Below are 17311 nucleotides of genomic sequence, written 5' to 3' on the forward strand. Positions count from 1 at the left end.
TCTCATGGAGATAGAAACACTGCAAATTGTACTATATTATGATTGTTTCGATCATGCGTTGTTTCTCAGTGTGCCATTTTCGAAATAAATATCAGTTCAAATTCAAAGCATATTTTCACTGATCAGAAAGTATTTACAGTATATTGCTTAGAATAACATCTGTAAAATCTTTATATGTTCTACAAATAAAATTTTATGATGCAATTTTGAGAACTCAATTTCTAATATGACACTTTCAATGTAAGATTTAAGTCACATATCTTTTATAAACCATGACATTCGACAGCTATTTTTGGAATAAGTTTTACCTTGAACCCAAATTATATTGCACAGATATCAAGATTAACTGTTGAAAAAAATTTTTGTGTTCCTAAAAATACTGGACGCATAAAAGTTAAATTAGTTTCTTTAGTCTTCCTTTTTAACATTGGATTTTTGTTATGTATGTATATATAAAACTCGTTACCGAATTGTCATTTTTGGAAAACGTTTTAGATTGAATTCAAGTATATTTTACAGTTAGTAAGAATGACCTCTGTAGAAAAGGTTTGGGCTCTAAAAAGGCATGTTTTGTGATACAAATTTGTTAAATTGATTTCTGAAATATAACTTTATAAATTTTTCAGATTTCGATCTATTTAAGAAACTCGACTTTTGACTTCTATCAAAGAAAAGTTTCCGCGCGAATTCAAAGTAAATTAAAAAGTTATACACTTTTTTTTAACTATCAGGATAAAAAACAAGAAATTCTCGTTTTGTACTTAACACCGATGTCCTCGGCATTATAACTGTAGCAGATAGTTTTTTTTTTCTCCCAACAAACATATATTAATTTTATGAATCATTGATACCATCATAAGGATTATTTCTTATTTCTTATCATCAGGATTAAAAGCAAAAGATAATCTTTTTGATACCACTAACATCAATCTCTTTGACGTTATGATTGTAATGAATAGTTTTTTTCCACCTTCAATAAATTAATGATTTTATCAACTGCTAATGCCATCATAATAATTATCGTTGGGATTTAATCATCTAGATTAAAAATAGGTAATAGTGCACTAGCACCAGACTCTTAGTCGTTATATATAGTCGTTATATCTAGTTATATCTCGTCGCTATATCTAGTTATCGGTCTAGTTCTTCCACAGCAAATGTATTAATGATTTCATGAATTATTAATGTCATCACAATGATTATTTCTTGTTTTTTATCAGGATTAAAAAGAAATGAAACAATCGTTTTATTACCACTATCATCGGTCTCCGCGACGTTATAGCAGAAGTGGATAATTTTTCCACAAGATATATTAATGACTTCATCAATAATTAAAGCCATCATAATTTTTATGTTATGTTTTTAATAATCAGGATAAAACACAAGAAATGATCTTTTGAAACTCTAACATCGATTTTCTCGAGATTAAAACTTAGTGATATCGTGGGTATTCATATCGTGGATAAAGCATGGACATTATTTCGTGCATTTGATATTTTATATCGTTTAAAAAGCATATACATTTATAATTTCGCCTAAAATCCCATATAACATATCTAAAAGTCACTGAAATGCTACATGCATGCCGAAAACTCCTTATTAATAAAAACTCTAGCCAGCTCATCGTGTACTGTTTCTTATAAAACAATTCATTGTAAATTGTTTTGCATAATGACTGTTATGGAGTAAGTTATTTGTATTAATTTTGTTTCTAAAAATAATGAGAGAATTATTTAATATCTAATTGCTTGTTAGGTTAAATATTACTAGGAATATTAGAAATGTACATAATCAATACGCGTGCTTGTAAAATTCGATGTCAAATGAATCTTTTGAAAAATATACCAAAATTAATACATTTTTTTGAACTATTCAATATTCAGGGCAGTCTGTGAAAATTATTTGCAAATGTAGATACTTGTACAGTTAAAGGTAAAGTGACGTCTTTGAAAAGTATTATTTTTAATAAATACATTTGTTGCAATTTTAAGCAGCACAAGAAATTTTTGAGAAAGTCTTTTCATCATTAATACGTACAGTTGTTAAAGCAAATATCTAACGGAGCACTCTGAAAGTTCACACACACACACACACACACACACACACACACACACACACACACACACACACACACACACANTATCTATATATATATATATATACAGTGGAATGTTGAAAAATTAATGGCATTAATATTTCAAAGCTTTGTAAAATTATTGCAATATATCCGAATGCCGATACTTGAACAATTCAAAGTAAATAATGTTTTTGAAAAGTATATTTTGAATGTATACATTAGCTTACAATTACTAATAGCACGAGGATTCTTTAGAAAGTGTAGTTATAATTAATACATTAATACGTACAGTTGTAAAATTCCTTTGTGAGTTTTCCTTTAAATAATATGTAAGGTTATTAAATACACTGCATACATCTAGTGGAATGTTGAACAGTTATTACCATTACATATCGTTGTAAAATTATGGCAATCTGTGAAAAGCATATACAAATGTAGATAGTTGTGTAATTCTAAATAAAGTGGCGCCTAGAAAAGTATACTTTTAATGAAAACATTTGGTTACAATTAAAAATAGCACGATAAATCTTTCGAAAGTAAACTCATAATTAATCCGAACAGTTGCAAAATTTAATACTTAGCGGAGTCCTTTGAAAGTGTATCCATAAATAATACGAATGATTGTAAAATCCATTTTATATATAGTTAAATGATGTTAAAAATTATTGCCATTAATAGTACATACATTTGTAGAATGAAATTTTAGGGGGGATATTTTAAAATTATTTCCCTAATAAATTGATATACATCTAATATTTATTATTAAGTGCAATTTTTGCTAAATATATGCATAGCTAATGAATATTCTTATAGAAAATTCAATATTAAATATCTAGTGGAATCTTTAGCATGTATCTGTTCAAATAATACAGTTGGTTGCAGCGCTTATTATTTCGTAGATTTATTTAGTATATCCATAATAAATGGATATGGTTGTAAATTTCATTATGAAGGTGAATCTTTGGAAAGTAATTCCATAGTTTATTTATATGTTTGTAAATATTTATTACAATGAAAGACATCACAATAGCCATTTCGAAGCAAAATAAATTTCAATAATGAAGTACACTAAATAGTAGCACAGTAATGAAGTTATCACTAAATATAATCATAAAATGTACTTTCTTTCCTACACATATCTATCCCATTTAATTTTCTTTCATACCAATACAAGGCACCAAAATCAATTACATAAACTAATGACAACTTAAGCAAGTCTTATTGCCCATACATAAGTGGAATTTAGTGTCCTCCATTGCAATAAAGCAACGTTTCAACATTTAATCCAAATACAAAACAGACTTGGTATTCAGTCATTCAAAGTTGTGATTAAATAGTTCGTCGGGGAATCATATTGAAAGTAAGATAATCCTTCTTGCTAGTTTGGGATTTAATTCCATTGCGAGGGGCGCTAAACGACGAACATTATCCTGAAGCAAAATATCAGTGGAATTTGTAATTAAGTCTTGAATTTCTGTGTGTCTAGACTGTCATAAATCCATAGCACAGAATAGGGTTTTTTAGGCTATATTGGTTGTCAAGTCCTGAGAGAATTGAAAATTAATTCATGTAATCTAAAGGATGTAAAAGACATTCTTTCGATAAAATTTAATTTTATCTTTAAATTTTAATTATTTTTTAAGATAATGACTCTGTATCAACTGTTCTATTTGGGAATTTCTAGGCATCAAACAAATTTTTAAATAATCTAAGCTGACTAACATTTTCTTAAAGTAATTGCTCGGTACTTGTAATTTTAATTAAGTATAAAAAGACTAAAATAAAAAACTATTCTAATGTACCAACATTTATGATATTGTTTTCTGATGTTTTCACTTTAAACAAACAGTCTTGAGTGAAAAAAGAACAATATTAAAACTTTTGTTTGGCTTTATAGTTATTGTAAATATATATAACAGTATAAGTTTTACAAAAATTTAAAAAAAATGGCTATAAATTATTTTTAAGTGGGAATTTAAAATACAAAACCAGTTTAATGTTAAGAGATAAAGTTCCTGAATTCATGAGTTATATAATGATAAGTTTTTATTTCTAATTTTTATTAGAATATATAATTATACCTGAATGAATTTAAAAGATAAAACCCGATTAATGTTAAGAGATTAAGTTCTTAAATTGTTGGAATTAGATATTTATTAGTTTTTATAATATAATAATAAATATCTCGGTGAGTATTTAATATATATATATATATATATATATATATATAGATNAATGCAAAAAGGAAGACAATTAGTAAATTTATCACTCACAGTGCCTCTCACACTATTGGATTGATATATTTTACATTGGCTATATTGTTACAATATTAGAAAGCACTCCTTTTTTTCGAATATAATCGTGTGAGCTAATGAAGATATAATATCTTTCTTCTCCGAATTTTTTTAAATTTTTAACTTTTTCTTTATTAAGTTATTTTATTTCAATAATTTTCTTCTTCTTTTTTCTTTAATCTTTAATTTTCTCCATGTCTTCTCTAAGTTTTGAACTTTCTATATCTTTATTTCCTATATCTTTCAACAATGATTCAAATTTTATCAACCAGGTAGAAAAATTTATTTCTTATTGTGCGATGCAGATGTTTACTAAGTTATTAGGTTTTGTGCTAATTAACTTCTTTTATTTATTATTACAAATATGTCAAATAAACTGTTAATCAAGTATTTAGAGTAATTTATTCTATAGTAGTTGTAGTAGGGAATGTTTAACTTAAATATAAAATTTAGGAATACTTCTACACTTTTATTCATTTATCAATGTAGTAATTTGTGTCAGCAATGCTAAGAACAGAATGCTAATGCTAAGAAAGCATATGATGTTAATCTTCCACAAATTCACAAAGTACGAAAATATGTACAAAGAGAGCATTTTGATAATGTACCAAACCTTATAGTTATTTGTCAAACTTGTGTTTCCCTTATCGTTTTTCTTGCTTGTAAAATCAGTGTACTTTTAAATATAATTGTAAATTTAAACGTTGAAATATTTCGCTGTAAATTAAGAGAATGTCGGGAAAAAGTTGTTAAATATTTAGACAAGATTGCAATTCATTGTGTTCACTACCTTTTCAAATGTATTTACTCAAAGATCAAACGAATGGGGAATTTGTTCTAAATCTAAATAGTTGTAGTTGTTTCCAGTTTGACTTTTAGGTTAACGTCTTTACTCCTTAGGCTATTCAAAGAAGACGAAATGCTTCTGATTTATCTTTATTGGGATTACTCAAGCTGAGATTAACCGAGGTTTAATCATATTAGACTAACTAATTGCTGATTAATGAAAGAGAAAGAGTTTATTTTTCTTTATTCCGACGAATTATTGAAATATTTATAGGTTATCTGAGGAATGTGATCTATGTCAAAATAACTTGTATTTATAAAAGTAAAGCTTGTTTAATTAAGTAACTGTATATTTATTTAAAGCAGGGAAAAATAAATTCTGGTAAAATTTTCGTTCTGTATAGTAATGGTGCATCTGGTAAAAAAAATATAATTATGGTTGTCAAAACAAAAATACGAAGAATTTAAATCATTCATTTGGTAATTTTTCAGTTAATATGATAACGGTTTATCGGAAATTTTGATTTTCATAATTATAGTTCTTGGTAAAATTACCACGCTGTATATTAATGCTATTTCTGGTGAAAACAAAACCCTATCCATGTATAAAAACCATTCATATTCAGGTAAAAATTATTGTGGTGTTCACATTGAACCAGAAGCGCGGTAAATGTCGCCATATTCTGGTAGTTTAGACAAAACGAAAAGGTTTAGTATGATCATTATTATGAATCTTTGATGTCAGTATATTTTTTCGTGGCATTTAAGAACGTATCACATTAGTATGTTTTTGACTAGCTAAGTTTTACTGAAATTTTTTGGCACGTTTAAATGGAAGTGAACGTGTCAGTCGACGTAGGCGTGATGATCGATGCAGGCGTGTTCAGATCACGTCTGCGCGTCACACTTGTACGGCTAGGCTACTGACAATGTCAACCTTCATCCATGAAAAATTATCTCATTATAGAATCAAGTTAACACGTTTATATACTAGTGAATTTTAATTTAATAGTTTTAGTGGTGGCTACGCTACACTCTGATACTGAATCTGCTTCAATGCGATACCGTTCCCTACCTTTGAAAATAAAAGAAATGTTTCTCAATTGATCGGAAACATGATATTAAAAGAAGTTCTCTGAGATTTTCAAAAACAATTTCAAAATTAGTTTCTGAAATTTTGACAGTATAGAAATATATACATATAATTATGAATCTACTGTATTTTATACTTTTTTGTACAATATTTTGAAATTCAAACCTTTTTATCAACGAATGATTTTGATGTGGAAAAAAATTCACTATTTAGACGAAACAATAAAACTTTTGATAATTCAAGTGATTTTTATTTTATCAGATATTCTTTGAAAACAATAGTTTTTTAGAGGGTTGAATTAGTATAAAATATGTAAATAATGGAATTTGATCAAAATTTTTCATTTCCATTTCTATTTTGCACTTTATTGCACAACATTTAAAGAAAATGTTTTTTTGAATTCAACCGTAACTGCTTTGCATGCATTACGTTCCAAGCACTTTTTATTGATTTTTGACAGCTACAAAAATTAAAGAAAGTTTTGGTTCTAGTTATTTCTGATTTAATTTTTTTCTGAATAAAATATTTGTCCTAAAATAAAATTATGCGTGTAAACCATAACTAAAATTTTTTCTTAAAATTAAGAACGGAGCAATTTTTAAATTAAAAACATTTTTAAAACTAAACTTTTAACAATTTTAAACTTTTAAAACTAACTGCATATAACTTAATCGTAATATGTAATTTTACAATTCCATGTATGTATCAAATACGTATTACTCAAGTTTTAAAACGAAGACTAAACATATTCTCTGTCTTAATTTTGAGATCATATTTTAAAGTGCTATAAATAGAAATGGATGGAAAATATATAGATAACAATTCCTAGAAAATAAGCAATTTAATCTGTTTGGAGCAGATAAATGCTATATTTTCACAAAATAGCTTTTTTTTTTAGTCTAGAAACAAAGTATTAAAGCTTATGCATTTTTCCTTAAAAAAAGTTTCGGATAAGAAAAACCACGATCTTAGACAATTATGTAATTTATAATTATCGAAATGAGCAGCTTATTTTAATTTCTTACTGAATGATGTAGTTTACGTTTAAGGCTTTTCGATGAGTGTAAATTCATTAACAATTAATATACACTCTACAGAAAGGGATCTAAAACGTTTCATATTCCTCTGAATATTAGTGAATTTATTTAATATATTTTAGTGGGCATTTGCTAACAAAATAGTGTAATAAAATTATATTTAACAGATAAACAAATATCCATCAATTTGTCGCCTGTAATTTTCTAAACATCATTCCTTAGTTTCTACTGCTATGTTAAGTTTTAAAATCGAATAATTTCATTGATTTTTTCCATTTGTGTACAGTGCGAAATAAAAAACGGAACACCCGGAAAAACTTTTGTTCTTTTGATCGGATCTTCACGTTCTTGGACTCAATTTTCATGGTTCGAGGGGGTGACCTCAAATATGCTACTATATGAAATTAATTAGTGAAAGGGATATTTTAAATTACGAAATCTGACATAAAAACGCACTTTCTCTGAACAAATATTCCTTTTTTTATTTTTATTTTGATGGATTTAGATTTCTGACTCCCAAAATATAGGGGGTAGCTGCAATATGGTCCCAATAATTAGGTCCGAAGAGTGGTTGAAAGTTTGGAACTCTTAATGTTAATTTTACTTTTTCCCCGCATCATGAGAAATTCTTAAACAATTTTAAAAAAATTTTGCCCAGAATAATAAAAATACTTTATACAAAGATAAATTCACGCAAAAACGAAATTTTGTTAAATATTAAATATTTTCTATTATTTAATTCAATAATTGTCGAAAAATTTTGAATTGTAAAGTATGCAATTTTTTACATCATTTTAAGGAAAGTAATCTTTACATATCAAAATATAATATTTGAGTGTAATAGGTTTAGTTTCTGAGAAATTAAATTTTAAATACATGCTTTTTTTAAAAAAATTTTATTTCTCAGAAACTTTTAGACGGATTTCGCTCAGAATTTGTATTTTGCCATGTAACGTTACAATCTTTAAAATGATGTTTAAAATTGCATAATTAATAAGTTAAAAATTTTATGCATTTTTAAATAAAATAATAAAAATTTACTAAATGTTATATTTTGAATGGAATTATCTTTGGATAAAATTATTTTACAATTTTGTGCAAAAATTTCAAATCGTCTAAAAAGTTCTTGCGTTAGGATGAAAAACGGAAAAAACAAAATTAACATTAGGTGGTTCAAACTTTGGATAGCTCACTAAACTATGAGGACCATATTTCGCAGATTGCGACTACCTCCTTTATTTTGGGGATCAGAAATCTGATGGATAGCTCACTAAACTATGAGGACCATATTTCCCAGATTGCGACTACCTCCTTTATTTTGGGGATCAGAAATCTGATGGATAGCTCACTAAACTATGAGGACCATATTTCCCAGATTGCGACTACCTCCTTTATTTTGGTTATCAGAAATCTGATAGATACCAAAAGGTATGTTTGCTCACAGAAAGTGCGTTTTTCGTTTGATTTCGTAACTTAAAATACCACCCGCAATAATTACTTAGCATAATTGAAGTTACCCCCTCGAACTTTAAGCTTGAGTCTTAGAAGGTAAAGATCCGATCATTAGATAAAAAGTAACTTTGAGTGGGTCGTTTATTTTTTTGTGCACTGTACATTTATTAAATTGAGTTCATTTATTTATGGATCGAACCATTTGCATTTTTTAAACACCATATCCATGCTTAAATTTGCTGTGTATACTGAATTAAATTTGTATTCCTATTTATATTAAATCTAAAATTTTTTCCTAATACCTAAAATTAGCTATATCTACAAATTTAAGCATCTGAGGTTAAATTTTTTGTGAATATTAATTGAATGTACCGTAATAAGACATATTTGTGGGGTAAAATTTATAATAATTTCTTAGAAAATTTTTTCAGAAAAAAATATGAAGCTATATGAAATAAAGAACAAATAATGTACAAATTCTTTTCTTTTAGTATTAAAATCGTCATCATATTAATCGTGATTTAGTAAATTTTCGAACGAAAAATATTTAAAAAATTCTAATATTGTGAAGAAAAGAATTTTTCGTCTATCATTATCATATTCCCCCTTTTTTTATTTTTTAGAGAAACAAATCTAAACTTTAAAATAGTCTGAATGATCTCTTTGTATATATATATAATCAATCTAATATATATTTCCATCAATCACTGATAAGAAATTTAAATGTATTTTCAAATTTCTGAAATTGAAAAGATTATGAAATAAAATATTAGCGGTAGAGCAACTGTCGGATTGGTAACCATGACGACCTGATTATGTGCTCCATTACTTCGATAAAAGCTCATTATCTGAAATAAAATTTACATTTTTCCATCTGGTTTCCTGTAAAGCAGTCAATTTATATTTCTGAAAAACATTTCCCAAAAGTAGTTCGAGTTTTCTGAAATACAATCCATTTTTTTATTTTATTTCATAGTGAATTTAATGAAATATTTTATTGATTGCAGTAATCAGCTGAAATAAATTTTTCAGTATGTCCAAATGAGAAATATAAAATTTTTAAAATGCAATTTCAATACGAAGCATTTGTTTATCTGGGGTGTTATTAAAGACTCAAAACTTTTTTTCCCTAATGAATATAAGAATTACTTCCTACAATCCAAGTTAGTAATGGAATGAACTTTAGAACGGATGAGATCAATAATCTTAAAACATGTTTTAAACTTAAAAAATAGATCTACAAATTGCATGTGTGAAAAAAACACATCTAGATAATTAAAACTAAAAGCATATAATATTTTACATGAAATAATTAATATCTAATATTTTTGAGCTTTATTACATATATTGATTAAATCAGTGAAAATGCATGTTATTTTTTCAATTCTCCAACAATTTATAACCGAACAAATTACAGAGAGAAGAGAAATAACAATTTTTAAAAAAAATGCAGACAGAATCCTTTCAGATAGAGTTTTAGTTAATTTTATTGACAAAGAAAATAGGGGGAAGCGGTAATAGATTTTCTTAAAGTAATTAATCAGGTTGAATTACAACTTAAAAGTTGGAAAAAGAAAGCATTCAAGTTTTGTGGTAAGTAATTAATTATTTAATTTTGCTTTTAAAATTCTGTTCACAAATAAAGTTAAAATGTTACAATTTTAAGTTTAATAAAAGGTTCTTTTGCATTATGATTTTAAATAAGAGCTTACTTATAGTAAAGACATCGAAAAAAATGATTGTTTTAATATTTTAAAAGGTTAACATATATGTTTTTTATATGACAAAAGTATTAAATTTTATTTTTTAGTATATTGGAAATTTTAAGTATTCCTTAATGGCCAATACGATGAGAGTTATGAAAAAATCACAATAAAATACTTTTTCATGAAGAAAAATAATAAATAAAATTATAAGATTGAACTTTTTAAAGTATTAGACGGACTGAAAAGTAATGTCGTTTCGGTGCATTTGATATTTGTTATCAAGATTTTATTTTTAATCTATAATGTATTTAAACTCGTTAGCAACAGCCATTCAATGCCGGATAGAAAATGAATCGAAATGTATCGAAAAAAATTGAATTATGAATATATGAAAATGAAATATGAAAATGAATATAATAAAAAGCTCTAAAACGACATTACTTTCCGGTCCCCCTAATATTTTCTATCCAAATAATACTTTGGTAGCAATCCACTAACGAATATTTTAATCCAAATCAATTCCCTATTGTGGTTTCATATTATGAAACAAATTTTCTTTAAAATCAAAGTTTCATTACAATACATCAGTCAAATCATAAAACTAATATTTTTTTAATGGTAACTGAACTTTATGATCGTGTTTTGCACTCAATGCGTCTATTAGTTTTATTATTGTTTAAGAATACCAGTTAATATTGCAATTTTATTTATAAAAATACATCATTAATAAGTTCGAGATTTTTAATAAAACTGTGGAATACTACTAAAGCTGAATAGTACATGTTTTTTTTTAATGTACTGTTTAACTATGTATTTTTCAGAAATCCTAATTATCAAAAAAGTTACTAATTTAATACTTGAAAATGAAGATATTATTTTAAAAAAAAATATAAAAAGAGGATCTATTAGTGATTAAATAAAGTATTTAAGTATTTACTTAAATTTTGATTTTTTTTAAAAAAAATCAAGAATAGTAGATTTTTAACACAGGGTCTACATTATTAGAATTCGAAAGAAGTATTTTTTATATTGTTTTATTTTGTGTTTCAGTGTTTGCTTTTTTAACTATTTATTTCCGGAAAATTGTTTTTTTTTTAAAAACAAAATCAACATGAATTCATTAAACAACTTTAAAATCTTTTTTAAATTAAGAGAAAATCATTTAAATCTTCAGCATTTTTAATTAATTGTAAATGTATGGTATTCTTTTTTTACTACAGTGCATTAGATTAAGCTGAAATGAAACAGCTATAAATTCTTTAATACTTACTACATCATCATGTTATATCTTTAATATTAGTAAATTTGTCATCAGGAAGAATTTTTAGATTTTAACAGTGCTAGTGATTATAGTTGGATGAAAAGTTCCGTCATGTCTAATCCAATAACATATCTTTTGCAGTTGAAACGTTAAGACAATATAAAAATGTTCTAAAAAAATAAGAAATACACATAAATATGTGTTTAAGAATATTAGAAATTATGAATTCTTTGTGAGAAACTTTTAGCGTCTGTTTAAATACTTTTCTCTTATAGGTGTGTTATATTTTTTTGTACCATTTGCTTACGAAATAAACCTATTTAATATTTGCTTAGAATCAACTTTTAAGAGTTCTTAACATATTTTTTTTAAATTAAGTGTTTATATTCGAAATATCAGTATTTGTTTTTGTAAACTTGATAATAAAACCTTGAAGTTAACATGTGGTGCTGACGTTTTAATGTTTACAAATACTGATTTGCATGGAAATCCTATCCAATCTATATTGAGTATAAAATTTTTTACTACTTATGCTTCGTAAATTTAGAGTCATGCTCATAAATCAATATACGTAAACAATCCCCACATCAGAACTCAACCTCCATTTATTTGTATGCGGAAACATGTTTCAGTAATGCTTGTATATTCAAAAAGCGTAGGATCAATTTATTTTCATGAAATAAATAGCTTCCACAGAAATTATTTACGAACGCAGATGAAAAAAATTCTTGCTCCTTATTATGATTGTTTTATTTTGTAACCCACTTCTAATCTTCGCTGTAACCGCTGTTAATCTTCGTCTTCGATTTATGGTTTTGTTGTTTAGATCTTTTAATTATTTCTTAAGATAGCTTAACTACCGAATTTTTTTAACATTTACATCGAAAGTTTCTAAGTAAATTTAGTAAATATTTTTCTGGAGATTTACTAAATTTACTTAGGTCTGGTCTTTCTGGTTTTTCGGATTTGCCAGAAAAATATTTACTAAATTTCATCAAAAATTTAGTAAATATTTTTCTGGCAAATCCGAAAAACAATCTTTCAAAAACGCAATTTTGATACTTATTATTAACACGCACTTTTGGTACTATATATGCAGGGGTTGAACAAAAAATATGGGAACACTTCTGCACTAACTCTAAGTAAACAATTTGCTTTAAAAAGCAAGTATTTTGCAAGATTTTGCATTTTATGTATATATATATATANAAACAAATTTTCTTTAAAATCAAAGTTTCATTACAATACATCAGTCAAATCATAAAACTAATATTTTATTAATGGTAACTGAACTTTATGATCATGTTTTGCACTCATTGTGTTCAGTAAAATATTAGTTTTATTATGGTTTAAAAATACCGTGCTAATATTGCAATTTAATTTATAAAAATACATCGTTAATAAGTTCGAGATTTTTATTAAAACTGTAAAAAGAGGATCTATTAGTGATTAAATAAAGTATTCAAGTATTTACGTCAATTTTGATATTTTTTTTTTAAAAAATCAAGAATAGTAGATTTTTAACATAGGGTCTGCATTATTAGAATTTGAAGGAAGTATTTCTTATATTGTTTGATTTTGCGTTTTAGAGTTTGCTTTTTTAACTATTTATTTCCAGAAAATTGTTTTTTTTTAAAAAAACAAAATCAACATGAATTCATTGAGCAGCTTTAAAATCTTATTTAAATTAAAAGAAAGTCATTTAAATCTTCAGCATTTTTAATTAATTGTAAATCTTTGGTATTCTTTTTTTACTACAGTGCATTAGATTAAACTGAAATGAAACAGCTATAAATTCTTTGATACTTTCTGCATCATCATGTTATATCTTTCAATAATAGTAAATTTGTCATCATAAAGAATTTTTAGATTTTAACAGTGTTGGTGATTACAGTTTGAGGAAACATTCCGTCATGTTTAATTCAATAATGTATCTTTTTATGTTTAAACTTTAAGACAATATAAAAAGTTATAAAAAATGAGAAATACACATAAAAATGTGGTTAAGAATATTAGAAATTATGAATTCTTTGTGAGAAACTTTTAGAGTCTGATTAAATACTTTTCTCTTATAGGTGTGTTATATTTTTTGTACCATTTGCTTACGAAATAAACCTGTTTAATATTTGTTTAGAATCAACTTTTGAGAGTTCTTTACATATTTTTTTTTAATTAAGTGTTTATATTCGAAATATCAGTATTTGTTTTTGAAACCTTGATAATAAAACCTTGAAGTTAACATGTGGTGCTGACGTTTTAATGTTTACAAATACTGATTTGCATGGAAATCCCATCCAATCTATATTGAGTATAAAATTTTTTACTACTTACGCTTCGTAAATTTAGAGTTACGCTCATAAATCAATATACGCAAACAATCCCCATATTGGAACTCAACCTCCATTTATTTGTATGCGGAAACATGTTTCAATAATGCTTGTATATTCAAAAAGCGTAGGATCAATTTATTTTCATGAAATGAATAGCTTCCACAGAAATTATTTACGAACGCAGATGAAAAAATTCTTGTTTCTTATTATGATTTGTTTTTGTAACCCGCTTCTAATATTCGTCTTCGATTTATGGTTTTGTTGTTTAGATGTTTTAATTCCTTCTTAAGATAGCTTGACTACCAAATCTTTTTACAGTTACATCGAAAGTTTCTTAAATTTAGTAAATATTTTTCCGGCAAGCCCGAAAAACAATCTGCGAAAACGTAATTTTGATACTTATTATTACCATGCACTTTTGGTACTATATTTACAGGGGTTGGACAAAAATACGCAATATAAGCAAACAATCCCCATATCAGAACTCAACCTCCATTTATTTGTATGCGGAAACATGTTTCAGTAATACTTGTATATTCAAAAAGCGTAGGATCAATTTATTTTCATGAAATAAATAGCTTCCACAGAAATAATTTACGAACGCAGATGAAAAAATTCTTGTTCCTTATTATGATTCTTTTAATTTGTAACCCACTTCTAATCTTTGCTGTAACTGCTGTTAATCTTCGTCTTCGATTTACGGTTTTGTTGTTTACATACTTTTATTATTTCTTAAGATAGCTTAACAACCAAATTTTTTTAACATTTACATCGAAAGTTTTATAAATTTAGTAAATATTTTTTCGGCAATACAATCTTTCAAAAACGTAATTTGGATATTTATTATTACCACGTACTTTTGGTACTGTATATGCAGGGGTTGAACAAAAAACATGGGAACACTTCTGTACTAATTCTAAGTAAACAATTTTTTTAAAAAAGCAAGTGTTTTGTAAGATTTTACAAGGCTAAACTGTTATTTCAACTTGAAAGATCGTGCTTGTAATTTTTAGTAATATTATCCTTCTTACCCATGCGAAACTCGGATTGACCAAAATAACGGGAGGATACTGATTACTTATTTTTAGCTTAACAGCAGCAGAAATTTTGAAATAATTTTAGAAGATTGGCAATATTTTTATGAAAATGTGTTTAAAATTATAGTTGTATTAAAAAGGAAAAAAAAAAACTTTTAACGCCCAACGCTCAATTTGGTAGGAGCAAATTTTGCAGGGGTAAAACAGACACTATTTCTAAAATCTTCAGACATGATATTTTGTGCCAAAAGTTTTGCCACGCACAACTTTACAAAACATTTGCTGCTAAGAAAACGATTGTTCACGCAGAGATAATATAAAAGTGTTTCTGTATTTTATCCAACTCCTCTACATATGATCGTAACACATATTTCACAATATCGCGTTTCATACGGAAAGAAAAATATGGTAGAACACCGATTATCCGTCACCTGATCACTCCACCTTTCGGTTATCTGACACTCCTTCACTGTTAGAATTTTTGTTATAAAATTATGGTAAAATAACTGGCAGCTGTATGTTCATCCGATTTACCATAAAGTTTATGGTAAAGAACATTTTTTACCTTTATGGTTTTGTAACCATTTGCAAATAGTATGGATATAAGACCATAATTACAGAACTATAAGATTTTTTTAAACTATTTACAACTAGCATTTTTCAAAAGCGTAAAAAACTGGACATAGGAGCTTGGCTTTTCGTAAGGTAAGGTAGTGCCGGACCCTGGAAATTCTTCATGTGTTGGAAATATAGAGGTGTCAACAACAGGACTCGAACTCCAGTTCTGCCGGTTATGAGATTGACAGACAAGTCCGCTCGGCTATAATATGTACGCAGTTGCGAAGAACTAAGTAGCTTCATTAGGTGGTTTTAGCTGGGGCGATAAAATTCTGGTTGTTTAACCGTATTATGGGAAAGCAGTTAATAAACAGTTTGATTACCATTTTATTTATGTTTATTTGACTGTTTTGTCTAAGTATGGTAAAATAACCATTCAATAAATTGCTATTTAACCTTTTTTTATAAGAAATTTCTAACAGTGTTCCGACAAACGATAAAAACATTCTGATGTTTGTCTGTATCATTACTGCATATGATATTACTCAAATACTATTGTGGTGAAAAAATCAAGAATTGTTTGCTAGAAAACGTTAATTAAACAGAAAATAAAATTAAATCGAGTTTTTTCTACATGATATTATATTGCTCTTCATGGTAGAATGAAGCACAAGTTTTTTTCCGTAATTCTTTTTATTTTGAGTAGTTTTACTCATAGTTCGATAATTGCTTAAAAAACAAATAAGAAAAGTTCCCTGGTTGCTTGACGGTTTTTATTTTCCTACAAACTCCTGGCTCCCGCGAAGTCAGACAATTGAATTTCTACAGTAGTACCTTAATAACCGTTTTTTTTATTATAATTACATTAATCATAAAATTTTGTCCATACCTAGCTTTCCACGCATTTTAAGAAATTATGAAAATCAATTGAAGTAAAACGCGAGGAGATAGTATGTATAATAGAAAGGAGTACAAATTACTGCGTCTTGATTAGGAAAGAAATACTAGTGATTATCTCTAAAAATGGTGATTATTTTAAAAAAAGTAATACATTTTTGTCTGTAAGAAACACCTTCTTTTGTTGAACTTGATAATAATAACTTGAATAACATGATAGCTGAACGCAGAAACCTCAAACTTTCTATCTTCATCTTTCTTTTCAGTTGATATATTAAACAAAGAAGAATTTTTACTTTAAAGTAAAGAAAATTACACAAAAAGAAAAAACTTTATCATTTATCATCATTACTTTAACTACAACTTAAACTTTATTGTAGCCTTTATTACTGTGCTTTGTTTCAGTTTGAAGTTTTAATTTTGTTGCATAATTTTATTTTTTTCTTCAGCGAAATGTTCCAACTATATTTTACTAATTGCAAATTTCTTTTCTTTCAGTTACTGAGAACAATCAATCCGGGTACTCAATTAAGGTGAGTAATCTTTATTCAAATAAACTTCAAGATTTATCACGGTGAAAACAAATTCTGGTAAAATAACTATACTGTATAGTCATGAAATATCTGGTACGAAAATCTGTAATTCTGGTTAATAAATCTAAAACATACGCTATTTAAACTATTCATTTAGTTATTTTTCCGTTCATATGGTAAAGGTTTACAGGAAATTCAGGTTTTCAAAATTGTTGTTCTCGTTACTATACATTTAGTAGAAAATACAAAA

At 26.6% G+C, this 17311-nt stretch overlaps 1 protein-coding gene across 1 annotated transcript in view; it reads left to right on the plus strand.

Moving 5' to 3' along the window:
• Positions 1 to 17311, plus strand: part of LOC107446844 (synaptic vesicle glycoprotein 2C-like) — a 145952-nt gene that overhangs the window by 30857 nt on the left and 97784 nt on the right. The window contains exon 2 of the mRNA XM_043042000.2: positions 17027 to 17061. The gene's annotated coding sequence lies outside the window, so the exon portion shown is untranslated. The remainder of the gene's footprint in view (positions 1 to 17026; positions 17062 to 17311) is intronic.

Source organism: Parasteatoda tepidariorum, chromosome 3, assembly GCF_043381705.1.
Source record: "Parasteatoda tepidariorum isolate YZ-2023 chromosome 3, CAS_Ptep_4.0, whole genome shotgun sequence".
Taxonomy (NCBI): Eukaryota; Metazoa; Arthropoda; class Arachnida; order Araneae; family Theridiidae; genus Parasteatoda; species Parasteatoda tepidariorum.